The following is a 15,092-nucleotide window of genomic DNA, read 5'->3' as shown; positions in this document are numbered from 1 at the left end:
CTTCCATGAATGTTCAGATTTTTTTTAAAAAGTAAGTTTCAGAATACTAAATCCAATATGATGGTCAATATATTGTTTAAGAATTTGTGGGAGCCAGGCGTGATGGCTCACGCCTGTCATTCTAGCACTTTGGGAGGCTAAGGTGGACAGATCACCAGGTCAGGAGTTTGAGACCAACCAGCCTGGCCAACATGATGAAAACCCATCTCTAGTAAACATACAAAAAGCCAGGTGTGGTGGCATGTGCCTGTAATCCTAGCTACTGGGGAGGCTGAGGCAGGAGAATTGTTTGAACCAGGAGGCAGAAGCTGCAGTAAGTTGAGATCACACAACTGCACTGCAGCCTGGGCAACAGAGGAGACTCCATCTTAAAAAAAAAAAAAAAAAAAAAAAAAATTTGTAGTAAAACTGTATGATAAAAAGAAAGTAAAGGTAATATAATTTTGAGGATAAAGGCCACCTCTGGGGTGGGGGATGGTGTGGAGGCAGAGAGATGGAACCTGGAAGAAACATACAGTTGGCTAATTCGTTTTGGCAATATTCTCGTTCTTAAGTTGGGGAATGGGTTCACATATATATTCTTTTATATGTGCTACATTATAAAACCTTTTAAAGAATTGTATGTTTCTGTTACGCACCACTGTCATCCATTATATTTTCAGAGGAACCTTGGTAAACATTTATTAGTAAAATTCAGATAAATTAAGAGTCTTTTCTCCATAAGAAACTTATCTTTATTTAGGCTCTGATGACAGTATCCTGTGTGATTTGACTGCCATTGATTCTTTAGAAGGAGGGCTCTTGGAGTATTTTCCTAGATCCTTATCTTTGTTACCTGATTTCCATACTAGTTTCTTCAGAAGACAGTGGCTAGTTTATTTTTGATATTTGTCTTGCAAATGCCAAAAATTTCAAACATAAAAATTGAGAGGGTAGTAGTACCCTGAAACCCCTATATTCTACCTAGTCATTCATCAACTCGTGGCCACTGTTGTTTCATATGTATTCTATCTGTAAACCCCCTCCTATATTATTTTAGATTATATCCCAGATGTCATTTTATAATTTTACTGTGAATTGCTAAAGGATCTCTTTTTTTAAGAAAATAAAAAAACCTAACCATGATATTGTCACTATACCTAAAGAATTAATGATCATTTTTAATACCACCAAATATCTGGTCTGTTCAATGCTCCTTGAGTCCCGTAATTTTTTTTTTTTTTTTACTGTTGGTTTGTTGAAAACAGGATCCAAACAAGTTTTACACATTACAAAAAGTTTTTGTAGCTAATATTTTAGGCTCTCTTAACTTACAGAAGAGTCAAACCCCAAGAAATTCTTTTTTTTTTCCCCAAACTTATAAACTTAAGCCTGTGAGAAAAACCAAGACATCATAGTAGGAGCACAACACCAAAGGATAAGATCAAATCTATAACCAGTTCTCAAACCGTTCCCACAGTGTGGAATTCCAGTTGCTTAAATAACGACCGTTCCATTCATTTCAACAGTGCTCTGATGTTTCTATACATACGGGCACACAGGAAACTGGAAATGTCCTTGTCACATGAAGAAGACATTTCTTCTGGTCTGCTTAGGTGCAGTTCTTCGTTCCAGGCACATTCCAATCTTCCTTCCAGATGTGAGCTCCTGTCTTCAGAAATTCTTGAAGATTTCTAAATCCTTCTGCAGCACAGGAGCAGCTGTGTCCCAGTCATTCTCGGGATAAGTTTCAAAGTTGGAGGTATCGCCGTCGCCAGAGATCTTGGGCACAATGGGAGGCTTCAGTTTTCTCTGCGGAACAGCTTCCCAGTCCATAGACCGGAACCACCGATGGCGCTTCACATCATTCGCCCCGTTCTTCATGTTTCCCAACTGCCTTGTTCTGTTAACCACGAGCAGTTTCTTAATGAGGTCTTTTACACCGAAACCCGAATGTCTGGGGAAATCTATTTTGCCTGCAATAATTTTCTGATAAATGCTAAATGGGTTGTCATAAAAAAATGGAGGAAACCCCCGAAAGCATCTCGAATATCAGGATGCCGAGGGCTCACCAGTCCAAGGGCCGTCCCGTGGCCCTTGCTCTGAATGACTTCGGGGGTCAGGTACTCGGGTGTTCCGCAGAAGGTCCACGTCCTGTCTACCAGCTTCTTGGCGAACCTGAAGTCCGTGAGCTTGATATGGCCATCCCTGTCCAGCAGGATATTCTCCGGCTTCAAATCCCTGTAGATAATCTCCTTGGAGTGCAGGTACTGGATGGCACAGATGATCTCTGCTGAGTAGAAGAGCCCCGTGGTGCTGGAGAAGCGGCCCCGGTTGCGCAGGTAGCTGAAGAGCTCGCCGCCGGGCATGAACTCCATGAGCATGTAGAGGAAGCACTCATCATGCCATGTCCAGAATAGCCTGATGAGGAGCGGGTGGCTGACTTCCTTCAGAGCGGAGTTATTGTGCACGTGCTGCCCCTGCTTCAGGCGGATGACATCGGGAATGCTTATCACCTTGAGGGCGAAGAAATGCTTGGCGGTCTTCTTCACCAGGTGCACCCGCCGAACGTCCCGGTGCCCACGGCTAGCGTGTTGAAGTCCTGCAGTCGGTAGGCAGGCGACTCTGGCGGCCGTGCCTAGGGGCTGGGGCAGAGTGTGAGCGCCCTGTCGGGGGTCGCTCTCCGCCGTGGCTGCCTGGGCTAGCCCAGGCGCCTCCATGGGGACGCACTCGGGTCTGGGGCTCCGGGCCGGAGCGTTCAGGGAGCCGGGATTCCCGGGAGGCAGCCTCGGAGGTTGGCGCAGCGGCATCAACGGAGGCTCCCCATACGCGCCCTCCATTCCCGGTGCGCGGCCCGGCGTGGCTGACAGAGTGGCAGGGACAATGGCTAGGCGGTGCTCACGGCACAAACATCAGCAGCCCCGGATGGGAGCAGCCACCGGCCTTGGGGGGCGGACACAGAGCGGCGGGGAAGGCGGGGGCGGGGGCCGCGGCCTGGGCTTGGGGGGGACGAGGCGGGGGCCCTGCGCATTCCCAAAGTCGCGTCGGCCGCCTCTTTCTGCTCAGCTGCGGCGTGGGCGCTGATGGGGCCGGCGGAAGCCAAGAAATTCTTTTTAAAGACTTAATCATTCATGAATTACACATAAGCTTAATACTGTTATTTTTTATTTTATTTTTTTTTTTTTTGAGACGGCGTTTCGCTCTTATTGCCCAGGCTGGAGATCTTGGCTAACCACAACCTCCGCCTCCTGGGTTCAAGCGATTTTTCTGCCTCAGCCTCCTGAGTAACTGGGATTACAGGTATGTCACCATGCCCAGCTAATTTTTTATTTTTAGTAGAGACCGGGTTTCTCCATGTTGGTCAGGCTGGTCTTGAACTCCCAACCTCAGGTGATTCATCCGCCTTGGCCTCCCAAAGTGCTGGGATTACAGGTGTGAGTCACTGCGCCCAGCCAAGCTTAATATTGTTAACAGTAACTGTGTCATAGTCCTTTTTATTCCCTCCATAGTATCTAAGATAGTACTGTGCAGGTAGGCCCTCAGAAAATGTACTCTTAAAAGCAAAGTCTAGCAAACTTTTTCTGAAAGGAAGAGATAGTAAATATTTTAGGCTTTGCAGGCCATATGGTCTCTGTCACAACTACTCAAGTCTTTGTTACTGCTACTCAACTCTGCTGTTAAAGCACTAAAGCAGCCATAGACAATTTGTAAATGAGTCAGGTGGTTATATTCCAATAAAAGTTTATTTATAAAAAAGCTGGCTGGGTGCAGTGGCTCAGGCCTGTAATCCTAGCACTTTGGGAGACCAAGGCAGGCTTATCACTTGAGGTCAAGAGTTGAAGACCAGCCTGGCCAACATGGTGAAACCTTGTCTCTACTAAAAATACACAAATTAGCCGGGCATAGTGGCACCTGCCTGTAATCCCAGCTACTAGGAGGCTGAGGCAGGAGAATCGTGTGAACCCGGGAGGAAGAGGTTGCAGTGAGCCGAGCAAGTTCCCACCATTGCACTCCAGCCTGGGTGACAAGAGTGAAACTCTGTCAAAAACAAAAAACAAACAAACAAAAAAACTGCTCATCCCTGTTCTAGAGAACTGGTTTTTCTTTTTCTTTCTTTCTTTTTTTTGAAATAGGCCACACCCGGCTGAGAACTGGTTTTTCAAAATGTCTTCTGTAGTTAACTAGGGTTCTGTAAAGGTGTGGGAAGGGCAGAATGAGTACTGGTAACATCCTACTACCCACCTCAAGATCTTTACATTTATTTATTTTACATACTGTGTTTCATATAAAATTTTATTTAAAAACAGGATTCTCATTTTTTAAAACTGAAATTTGGCTGGGTGTGGTGGCTCAGGCCTGTAATCCCAGCACTTTGGTAGATTGAGGTGGGTGAATCACTTGAGGTCAGGAGTTCAAGACAAGCCTGGCCAACATGGTGAAACCCTGTTTCTACTAAAAATACAAAAATTAGCTGGGTGTGGTGGTACACGCCTGTAATCTCAGCTACTTGGGAGGCTGAGGCCGGAGAATTGCTTGAACTCGGGAGACGGAGGTTGTAGTTAGCTGAGATTGCATCACTACACTCCAGCCTGACCAACAGAGTCCATCTCCTTAAGAAAAAAAAAAAAGAAAAGAAAAAAGAAATTCATGGGTCTGTGACACACTACTTTTTTTGTTTTGTTTTTTTTTAATAAAAGAAATGGTGTCTCAATATGTTGTCCAGGCTGTCCCTGAACTCCTGGGATCAAGTTATGAGCCACCATACCTGGCCACTACAGGTCTTTATAATAACAGTGACTGTTATCACTGCATTTTGTGCAAGGCACTATGCACTTAACTCTTATTTTACCTGATCTTTGCAGTAACCTTACAGGTTAGACTCTGTCATCCTTAAGGAGAAGTAACTTGCTCAAAATCATTAAGCTAGTAATTGGTAGTATGGGAATTGAGACTTAGACCTGTTTATTTCAAGGCCTATACTTTTTTCCTATTTTGAAAATTTTTAAATTTCAAAAGTACGAGATACAAAAATAGTATACTTTCTTTATTCCTCCTTTTCTTTCTCTTCTTTTCCTTTCTCCTATGTATATTTTTACATATATGCACTTTTTCCTGACCGTTTGAGAGTTAATTGCATAAATCATGACACTTTACCTCTAAATACTTTAATTAATACGCATCTTTTTTTTTTTTTTTAAAAGACAGTTTTGCTTTGTCACCCAGGCTAACGTACAGCGGCATGATCATAGCTCACTATAACCTTGAACTCTTGGACTCCAGCAGTCCTCCCACCTCAGCCTCCCAAGTAGCTAGGAAGGACTATAGGCACTCATCACCACACCCAGCTAATTTAAATTTAAATTTAAATTTTGTAGTGATGGGGGTCTTGCTGTGTTGCCCAAGCTGGTCTCAAACTCTTGGCCTCAAGAGAGCCTCCTCTCTTGGCCTCCTCAAGTGTTGGAATTGAGCCACTGAGCCCGATCTTAAAAACAAGATCATATTCCTAGAAATTTGTAACACCATTATTAAACTCAAGAAATTTAACATTAATGCCAATACTATTATCTCGTATACAGTTCACATTCATATTTCCTCAGTTGTCCCAATAGTATCCTTTGTATCTCTTTTTTGGGTCAGGGATCCAATTAAGTATCATACATTGCATCTAATCATATCTCTTTATTAATCTTTATTTTAGAGGATTCCCCCAGTCTTTTTCCCTCTGGTAGTTTATTATGAAAATTATGAATACACAACAAAGTTAGAAATACTTAGATTCCATTAATATCTTACTATGTTTTATTACAAATCTATTTATATCTCTAGTCGCCCTTTAATCCATGTTATTTTTTTGATGCTTTGCAAAGTAAGTTGCAAATATTGGTTAATTTCCCCTGAAATAGTTAAGCATTCAAATCATGAACTAAGTTCCAATATTTGTGTGAAATGCACAGATATTAAGTGTAAATTTGCTGAGTTTTGGGCAAATGCATATACCTATTAACTCATGGAGCATTAATATCACCCCAGAAGATTCCCTCATATCTCTTCTTGACCCCTACCACTAAAGGCAACCACTGTTTATTTCTGTGAAATTCTAATATGATGTTCTAGAATTTGATAGTAGACTCATTCCAGTATGCTTTTGTGTAATCTTTCACTTAATGTTTTTGAGATTGATCTATGTTGTATTCCTTTTTATTACAGATTAGTATTCTAGCATATCAATATACTAGTTTCTTTATAGAATTCTTCTTGGTGAATTTTTCACTATTATAAAGAAAGCTGCTGTGAACATTCTTGTACAGGTTGTATAGTGAACACAGGATTTCACATCTTTTGAATAAATAGCTAAGAATGGAATTGCTAGGTTATAAAGAAACTGCCGAACCTTTTTTCAAAGTAGGTGTACCATTTTAATTCTCACTAGCAGTTCATGAGCATTCTAGTTGTTTTACATTTTTGCTACCATTTGATATTCTGTTTTACCCCCTTAATTTTAGTCATTCTGGTAATCATGTAATGATTCTAATTGCATTCCCTGATGGCTAATGATGTTTTTCATATGATTGTTGTCTAATTTTGTATCTTCAGTAAAGTGTTCAAATGTTTTAACTATTTCAAAATTGGATTGTGTGGCTTTTTATTATTAAGACAGGATTTCTTTGTCCTGAACACCAGTTGTTTGTCAAATATGTGTTACACAAATATTTTCTTCTAGTGTGTACTTGCCTGTTCATTTTCTTAATGGTGTCTTGATGTGTAGAAGATTTAAGGTGCTCTAATTTTCAATTTTTTCTTTATGGTTCTTATTTTCTGTTTAGGTTTATGGTACATCTTGAATTGATTTTTGTGTATGGTGTGAGTTAGGAAATGAGGTTTATTTCTTCTAAATGGACATCTAGTTATTCTGGCTCAGTTAGTTGAAAAGACTTTTTCTCAATGGATTGCTTTGGTGCCTTTCAAAATCAACTGACTGTATAAGTGAGATTTTATGGTCAAAGATGCCCTCTCTTCTAGGAGCAGATTGACAGGGCAAAGAGGGGAAAGGAGCCAAAGAAAGGTAGAGATGCCCCCGTGGTGGGCAAATCTGAGATGCCCCCCGCAGAAAGACACTCAACTTCCAGACCCGCTCCACTTCTCCACTTGGGCGGGAAGCTTTGCGCTCCCAGCTGAAAAAGGCGTCCCGAGCGTTCATGGAGCCCTCCCAGCAAGATCCTCGCAACCGGAGCTGGGCGGGGGGACGCTGACCTGCTCCCACCTGCTGGATCTTAAAAGGATCCTAGCTCAGATTAAAGAGATGAAGCACTAAGTAAGGTTGGCTGGTTCAGAAAAGAGCTCCAGGCGAGTTCACCAGCCCGTCCTCAGACAAATTCGTCGAGTGGCCTCCTCCGCACCCGCAGAGCACCCCCGGGGGTTCTGATTGTCAGACACGAACCCCGAAACTCGAAGCGGCCGCTGCCCCTCTCCAGCCACACGTCCGTACTTCAGAGCGCCGCTTCCACCTTTGGGTTGCAAGCGGACCTCAGCACAGGCAGCCGTCCCAGCGCCCCACAGAGCCGGGAAGAGCGGAGCCGCACCGAGCAGAGTTAAGTCGGTACCAGCTCACGAGACAGCACCTAAATACAGGGTCCAAATCCACCCCACCCCATCCTCTCGCCCCTCCTTATCCTGTCCAACCCTTCTTACTGGTCTAGACCCGGCAACCAAGTCGGACCCGGGCGTCAGCGACTAGGCAGGATCGCCGCACCAGAGCCCAAGGACGCTCACCTTGCCGCCTTCCCGAGGGCCCCGCCGGGAGCGGCCAGTCACCTCCGCAGCCTAGCCAGAAGGAAAGTTCCCACGCCTCTCCCAAGAGAAGCCCGAAGGTGCCGCGGGAGAAGCAGCGACTGCAGAGAGGCGGCTGATGCTGGACTCCCGATGTTTGCCGGCAGCGCGCGCGCACTTGGCGCACCAAGTCCAGCGCTGGGCGCTGCTAGCAGTGCAGAGCCAAGTCCAGCTAGCGCGCTGGCCAGGAGGGACCCGGCCCGTCGCGGGCCGCGCTGATTGGCAGGGCCGGCCGGCTGCTCCTGCCCCTGCCAGGCCCCGTGGTCCACGTGGGCCGGCCCTCTCCCCGCCCGCACCCCTGCTTCGCCGGCATGCCCCCACTGCCGGCCTCCTGGCGCCTTTCCCGAGCGCCTCGCTGTGGCCACCACTCCGCAGGTGATGAGCAAAAGGTATTCTTCCTGAATACCTGAGAGTCACTTTGAGCTCAGCATAAGGGAGAGGAATTTAGAGTTCGGCTCCCAGTCAAAACCGTTCCCCACTCAGGACCCAAAGCAGTTTGCAAGCAGGCTTTCCCAGCCATCCTGTGCTGTAGCACATTCATGAACTAATCTGGCTTCGCGTGTAATGTGCTTGTATGAGAGAGGAGAAAACTCGGTCCACATGTCAATATCTGAATACATTTCTTATTTTAAAATGTATAAAAATACAACTAAGACTTCTCTGACTCCCTCCTCCCACCCCACCCCCAGCCATGCCATCCACTCTTCCGCAAGTGAAAGTAACTGATCATCAGTGACACTTAATGGTATTCATTTTACTGGGATTACTTCATCTGATCTCCATTTTATAGATGAGGAAACTGAAGCACAGAGAAGTTAAATCGTTTACTGAAGATTACGCAGGTAATTAGTATATCCATGCTCTTTAGTATTCAAAGCATGGATCCGTAGAGCCGTCCCCTTAGAACACGTTAGAACTGCAGATTTTCAGGCCCCACCCTAGAACCAGAATCTTCATTTTAACAAGATCCCCAAGTGGCTGGTACATGCATAAAGTTGGAAAATGTTGCTCTGTACCACTATGCTGTTCACTCTTATTGGCTTGGCTTATCATCTGGTCCTTTTACTTTGCGTTGACCTACAATTATGTGCCATTCTGCTACTGCTACACTCCAAAGTACATTTGCTCTTCTCTGAATCTACCCCTTGAACTAACCTGTGGCAGGCCTTCTGCTTCTGTTCCCCATACTACATATACCATGGCACATTTTACTTGTTAAACAGTTTCAATCTCTTACTCTCTTATTATTAAAATAGGGGTTCTACATTCAAAGGCAATTTGTTATCAAGATGTAAAAAAAAAAAAAAATGAGAGTTTATGTCTGGGTTCTCTTTTTTATTTAATTGATCTGTTGTCTTTATGCCAGTTATAAGTGTCTTGATTATAGCAACTTCATAGCAAATTTCAAAGTCAGATAGCATCAGTTCTCATTTGTTCTTTTTCAAGATTGTGGTAGATATTCTAGTCTTTCACATTTTCATATAAATTATTGAGCCAATATGTAAATATACTATGTAATTTCCAGTTTTATCTCTGATAGTATTCTTTTTTCTTTTCTCTTTCTTTCTTTCTTTCTTTTTTTTTTTTTTTTTTTTCATGACGGAGTCTTACTCTGTTGCCCAGGCTGGAATGCAATGGTGCGCTCTCAGCTCACTGCAATCTTCACCTCCCAGGTTCAGGCCATTCCTCTGCCTCAGCCCTGAGTAGCTGGGATTACAGGCGCTTGCCACCACACCCAGCTAATTTTCGTATTTTTAGTATAGATGGGGTTTCACCATGTTGGCCAGGCTGGTCTCAAACTCCTGACCTCAAAGTGATCCACCCACCTTGGCCTCCCAAAGTGCTGGGATTACAGGTGTGAGCCACTGTGCCTGACCTTTTCGTTGTTGTTGTTGTTTTTGAGACAGAGTCTCACTGTGCTGCCCAGGCTGGAGTGCAGTGGTGCTGTCTCAGCTCACTGCAACCTCTACCTCCCAGGTTCAAGGGATTCTTGCACCTCAGCCTTCCAAGTAGCTGGGATTACAGGCATTTGCCACCATGCCCAGCTAATTATTTCTTGAAGGGTATTTTATCTGATAGAACAACTAGAAATAGTTTAGTCATTTTAGTCTTACTCCTACTGTTTCCCTGATATATCTTTTTCCATTCATTTACCTTTAACTGATCTGTGTTTTTATTTTTAAAGTGTCTCCTGTAGACAGCATAACATCATTGGGTCACGATTTTTATCCATTGTGACAATCTCTCATTTTTAATTGGAAAATTTAATTAATGTCTAATGTAATTATTGAAGTGGTTGGATTTAGGTATGTCTCTTTTTCCCCCAATTTTTCTTTTTTGTCTTGTTGTTATTTAAACATATTGTATAATTTCATTTTAGTTTATTTTTCTAAGCAATATCTTTTTTTTTTAAGTGGTTGCTCTAGGAAAAGTATTTTCACAGTCTACTTAGAATTAATACTATTTCACAAAAAGTGTAACAGCCTTGTAACTGTAAAGGTCCATTTACTCTTCTTTTATGCTATAGTTGTCATGTCACACACACATACACACATACAAACGTGCACACACATATACATATATTTTGAATACCGGAAAACAATATTATAGATTTTGCTTTAAACAGGCCTGTGTATTTATTTTATGTATTTTTGAGACAGGGTCTCTCTCAGTCTGCACAGTGGCATGATTATGGCTCACCACAGCCTCAAACTCCTGGGCTCAAGCTATCCTCCCACCCTAGCCTCCTGAGTAGCTGGCACTACAATTAAAAATTAACCATGCCTGGTTAATTTTTGTATTTCTTGAAGAGACAAGGACTTGCTGTGTTGCTCAAGATGGTCTCAAACTCCTGGGCCCAAGCAATCCTCCTGTCTCAGCCTTCTCAAGCTCTGGGATTACAGGCATAAGCCATCATCGCTGGTCATTCCTGTGTATTTCAAAGAAATCAAGAGGATAATAGTCTTTCATATTTACTAGGTATTTACTATTTCCTCATGATGTGAGTGTCCATATAGTGTGTTCTTCCTTCAGCTTGGAGAATTGCCTTAGCATTTACTACAAGTAAACCCTTGTAGTACGGGTTTACTGATAACAAACTTCCTTAGGATTTTTATTATTTGAAAATGTCTTGATTTATTCTTGAATGATATTTTCACTGTAGAATTTTGAGTTGCCTCCCTTCCTTCTTCCTCTTCTTCCTTCTTTCCTCTCCTCCTCCCTCCTCTCCTCTTCTCTGTCCCCTCCCCTCTTCCTCCCTCTCTCCTCCTCTTTCCTTCTCTCTCCTTCTCCCCCTTCTCTCTTTTCTTCCATTCCATTTTCCTTTTTATTTTCCTCACTTTAAAGATTTTGTTTCACCCTCATCTGTCCTCCATAATTTCTGATAAGAAATTTTTGGAAACAGGTCACATTTCCCAGTCTCTTTGAATGTTATTTTGGATTATATTCTGGACATTATGAATGTTATATTGCATTCTAGAGTCTGTTTTATTCTTCTGAAGAATATTTTTGTTTGCTTGCTGGTTTTATCAGACAGTTAACCGGGTTGCATTTAAACTGAACCTTTGTTTGGGGAGGCAGTTGGGATCTCTCAGTTTGGTTCTTTCATCTTTAACTAGAACCTGTCTAGTGCGTGAATGGTTCTCAAATCAGCCAGAGGCTTGAGCAGAGTGCTTCATAGGTACATGGTATACTTTATATTGCATCAGATTGGAAGGTAGATACTATCTGGTTATCGGTTTTTTTTTTTTATGAGTTTAAGATTGTTCTGTGGGGTCAGCTTGATCCACCCATTAGAAAGTTCCCTACCAGCATTTACCTACTGTTCATCTGTGCTCATTGCCTACATTCCTTATTTTATTAGAGACGTCTCTTGATATTTAAACAGTTGTTTTAAATTATAAAAGTGGTCCGTGCTCATTGAAAACAATCAGGCAATATAGAAAAGTATAAAGAAGAAAACAATACCCAATTTCTGCTCCTCCAAATTTGGTTAATATTTCAGTATACTCTATTTTCTTTCAGTCTTTATTTTGAATCCTTATGTAGTACTTCATCTTGTTTTTGAACATTAAGTTGTTAAGTTGTTCATTGTTATAAATAATGCTTTGAATTATCTTTGTTTATACAATTTCATTTAAATTCAGATTTTTTTAAGAGTAGATTTTTAAACTTTAATTCGTGGGTCAGAAGATGTGAATTACTTTTAAGTTCTACATATACAGTATATTATCAAATTGCTTAAATAAAAATTTCAGCTGTTAAAAAGATTGTTATAAATATTATAGACAAGTAGTAGTAGGAAGTAGATCAGTGAAAGTACACCTCTTAAGAAAGCAGGCTTATCTCTAAGCTTGAAAGAAAATTGCTACAATTTGAATAGGGATGGGGCCCTCTGTGGCTTTTTTGCAGCAAAGAAGGCAGTTTGGCATTGCAGTACTATCTTTGGAGCCTAATAGCCTTTGAATCGTATCCCAGAGCAGGTATTATAGGCTTGAAGCCCCCAAGCCTTTGTTTGCTCATCTGTAAATGGACCCAGCAATGCTTATTTTTTTAGGCTTGTGAAGATTTCCATTTAGGAACTATCAGCATAATCACATAAGATGTTTGAGTTAGCAGCTATGTCTATTAGAATGTTTATCAAGTCTAGTACCTGAAAGAACAACAGGAATTTATTTATTGAATGGAATGAAGCAGATAGGGCCTTTCTGTTTCAAGAGTTATTTCAGATTGGGCTCTAAAAACATTTTAATCTGAGTTATAAAAATATTCTGCCACTCTTAAAACCAAGAAAATATTCCATCAAACTTATAAGAAATGACTTTGCCAAATTGATTGATTACATTTATACTAAGTGTCAATTTTATGCCCAGAATGTGAAATATTGAAGTGATTAAGAGGCAGTCTGCTGGGGGAGATAAACAGGTAAAGCAATAATTAATATATCATGTGAGAGATGCTATGATAGATAAACACACAGGGTCCTGTGTGAGTATAGAGATTGGGGCCTTCTTGGGGCAGGGAAGGCTTCCTGGGTACTGCTGTTGGTAATGCTGGACCCAGGTTATTCATTGAGCAGTGTGGAAGATTGATTGGAGGATTGAGACTAAAAGCAGAGCAACAGGCAATAAAGCAGTGTTAATTGAAGTAGACAGACTTGAAGATCTTTTGGTGGGATAAACAAACCTTGTGACTGGTCAAGATGAGAGAAGGCAACCTTAACTCAGGCTTCTGGCTAAGCCAGTTGTAGGATACTCAACTTAGAAAGCCCTTCTTAATTCAGAAGATAACTGTGTTGTGTTTAACTGCATTGTTTGTACTTCTTTACTGACAACCCAGCCGGTATTTACTTAGCAGCAGCTATAACCCAGATACTGTTCTGCAAGCTGAGGGTAGAGTACTAAACACAAGAGAAGTCAGTGTTCTCATAAAGCTTACCTTTTTGTGAGGGAAATAGATAATACATACAATTTAAGAAAAACAAGGCAAGAAGAGGAGATGGAGAATGACTAGAACAGAGGGAAAAGGGAGCTCTATTAAAGGGAAAGATCAAGGGAGACTTCTTGAGGTGATACTTGAATAGAGTCATTCTGGGTCAGGGAATATAAAGGTTCTAAAGCAAGAGTGTGTTTGGCATGTTTCTTAATGCTGCAGGAAAGACATAATGACTGAGAGTGAGCGACCAGGGAAAGGAGAGAAGAAATAAACAGTGGTCAGATCATGTGAGGTAACGTTTCTGTACTTCATTCTAAATATTATGAAAAGCCATAGTGTGATTGAGAATGAGGGAACGATGTAATCTAACTCTGGCTACTATGTGGAAAATAGTTTATAGAGGGACAGGAGCAAAAATGGAATTGAGACTAAGCAGGAATGGAGGGGATTGGCTGTTGCATTATTCCAGGCAAGATCTGTTGTTTGCTTTGACCATAGATATAGCTGTGAGGTAAATAAGTTGTCAGATTTGGGAACATTTTGAAGGTTGAACCTACAGGATTTGTTGGAGTGTGAGAGAAAGAGAAAGACTAAAGTGAAATCAAGGTTTTGCCCCAGGCAACTGGGTTAATGATGACTTCATTTTTTGAGAGCAAGAACACTGGGGCAGGAGCAGGTTTGGAGGAAGAAACTAAGAATTTAGTTTTGTAAATAATTTTAAGATGTCTGGTGAATAACCAAATGAAGATGTTGAGCACACAGTAGGATATATAAGTCTAGAAATAACCTATGGGAAATATTACTGCATGTTTGTATGCTGATGGAATGATCTATAAAAGAGGGAAAAATTGATATTTCAGGAGAGACAATGGCAGGTGGGGAAACCTTAATTAAGCAAGAGATGTTCGGATTCAGGGTCAAGTGGAAAAGTTAGCCTTAGGTATCTGTGGGCAATTCATTCTGTGCAATAGGAGGGAAGGCAGAGGATATGGGTAGATTTACAGGTAGACTATTACTTTTGGTGGTGGAACAGTGTAGAAGGTGTCTCAAGTACTAGTTTTTTTCCCATCAAAAATGTCTGGAAGGTTGGTTTAACATTAGAAAATCAGTTAATATAATACACTGTATCATAGAACAAAGGACAAAATCACACGATACCTACATGGACACAGAAAAAACGTTTGACAAAATTCAATACTCCTTCATGACAATAAAATACTCAACAAACTAGAAGTAGACAGGAACTTCCTAGCCTGATAGGGGGCATCTGTGAAAAACTCATAGCTAATATCATAATAGTGAAAGACTGAAAGCTTTCCCCCAAATCAGAAACAAGACAAGGGTGTTCATTCTTACCACTTCCATTCAACGTAGTAAAGGATGTTCTAGGCAGGACAGTTAGGAACAAAATGAAAAATCATTCAGGTTGGAAAGGAAGAAGTAAACTCAGATGACATTTTTTATTTAGAAAATCCTAGAGAATTCATTGAAATAAAACAAGCCTTTAAAACTAATAAATGAATTCAGCAAGTTTGCAGGATACAAGGTCAATATAGAAAATCTGTTGTATTGCCGGGCGCGGTGGCTCACGCCTGTAATCCCAGCACTTTGGGAGGCCGAGGCGGGTGGATCACGAGGTCAAGAGATCGAGACCATCCTGGTCAACACGGTGAAACCCCGTCTCTACTAAAACTACAAAAAATTAGCTGGGCATGGTGGTGCGTGCCTGTAATCCCAGCTACTCAGGAGGCTGAGGCAGGAGAATTGCCTGAACTCAGGAGGCGGAGGTTGCGGTGAGCCGAGATTGCGCCATTGCACTCCAGCCTGGGTAACAAGAGCGAAACTCTGTCTCA

The 15,092-nt window shown here is 41.9% G+C and overlaps 1 protein-coding gene and 1 pseudogene across 5 annotated transcripts in view; one reads left to right on the top strand and one right to left on the bottom strand.

Moving 5' to 3' along the window:
* The window catches only part of UIMC1 (ubiquitin interaction motif containing 1), a 169,025-nt gene that overhangs the window by 137,541 nt on the left and 16,392 nt on the right, over window positions 1–15,092 (top strand). The gene's annotated exons all lie outside the window — the stretch shown is intronic.
* On the bottom strand, window positions 1,654–3,234 carry LOC116543903 (annotated as a pseudogene).

This window comes from Sapajus apella, unplaced genomic scaffold, assembly GCF_009761245.1.
Source record: "Sapajus apella isolate SASKATOON/1434 unplaced genomic scaffold, GSC_monkey_1.0 scaffold200, whole genome shotgun sequence".
In the NCBI taxonomy this organism is placed as follows: Eukaryota; Metazoa; Chordata; class Mammalia; order Primates; family Cebidae; genus Sapajus; species Sapajus apella.
This window is presented reverse-complemented; position numbering and strand designations above follow the sequence as displayed.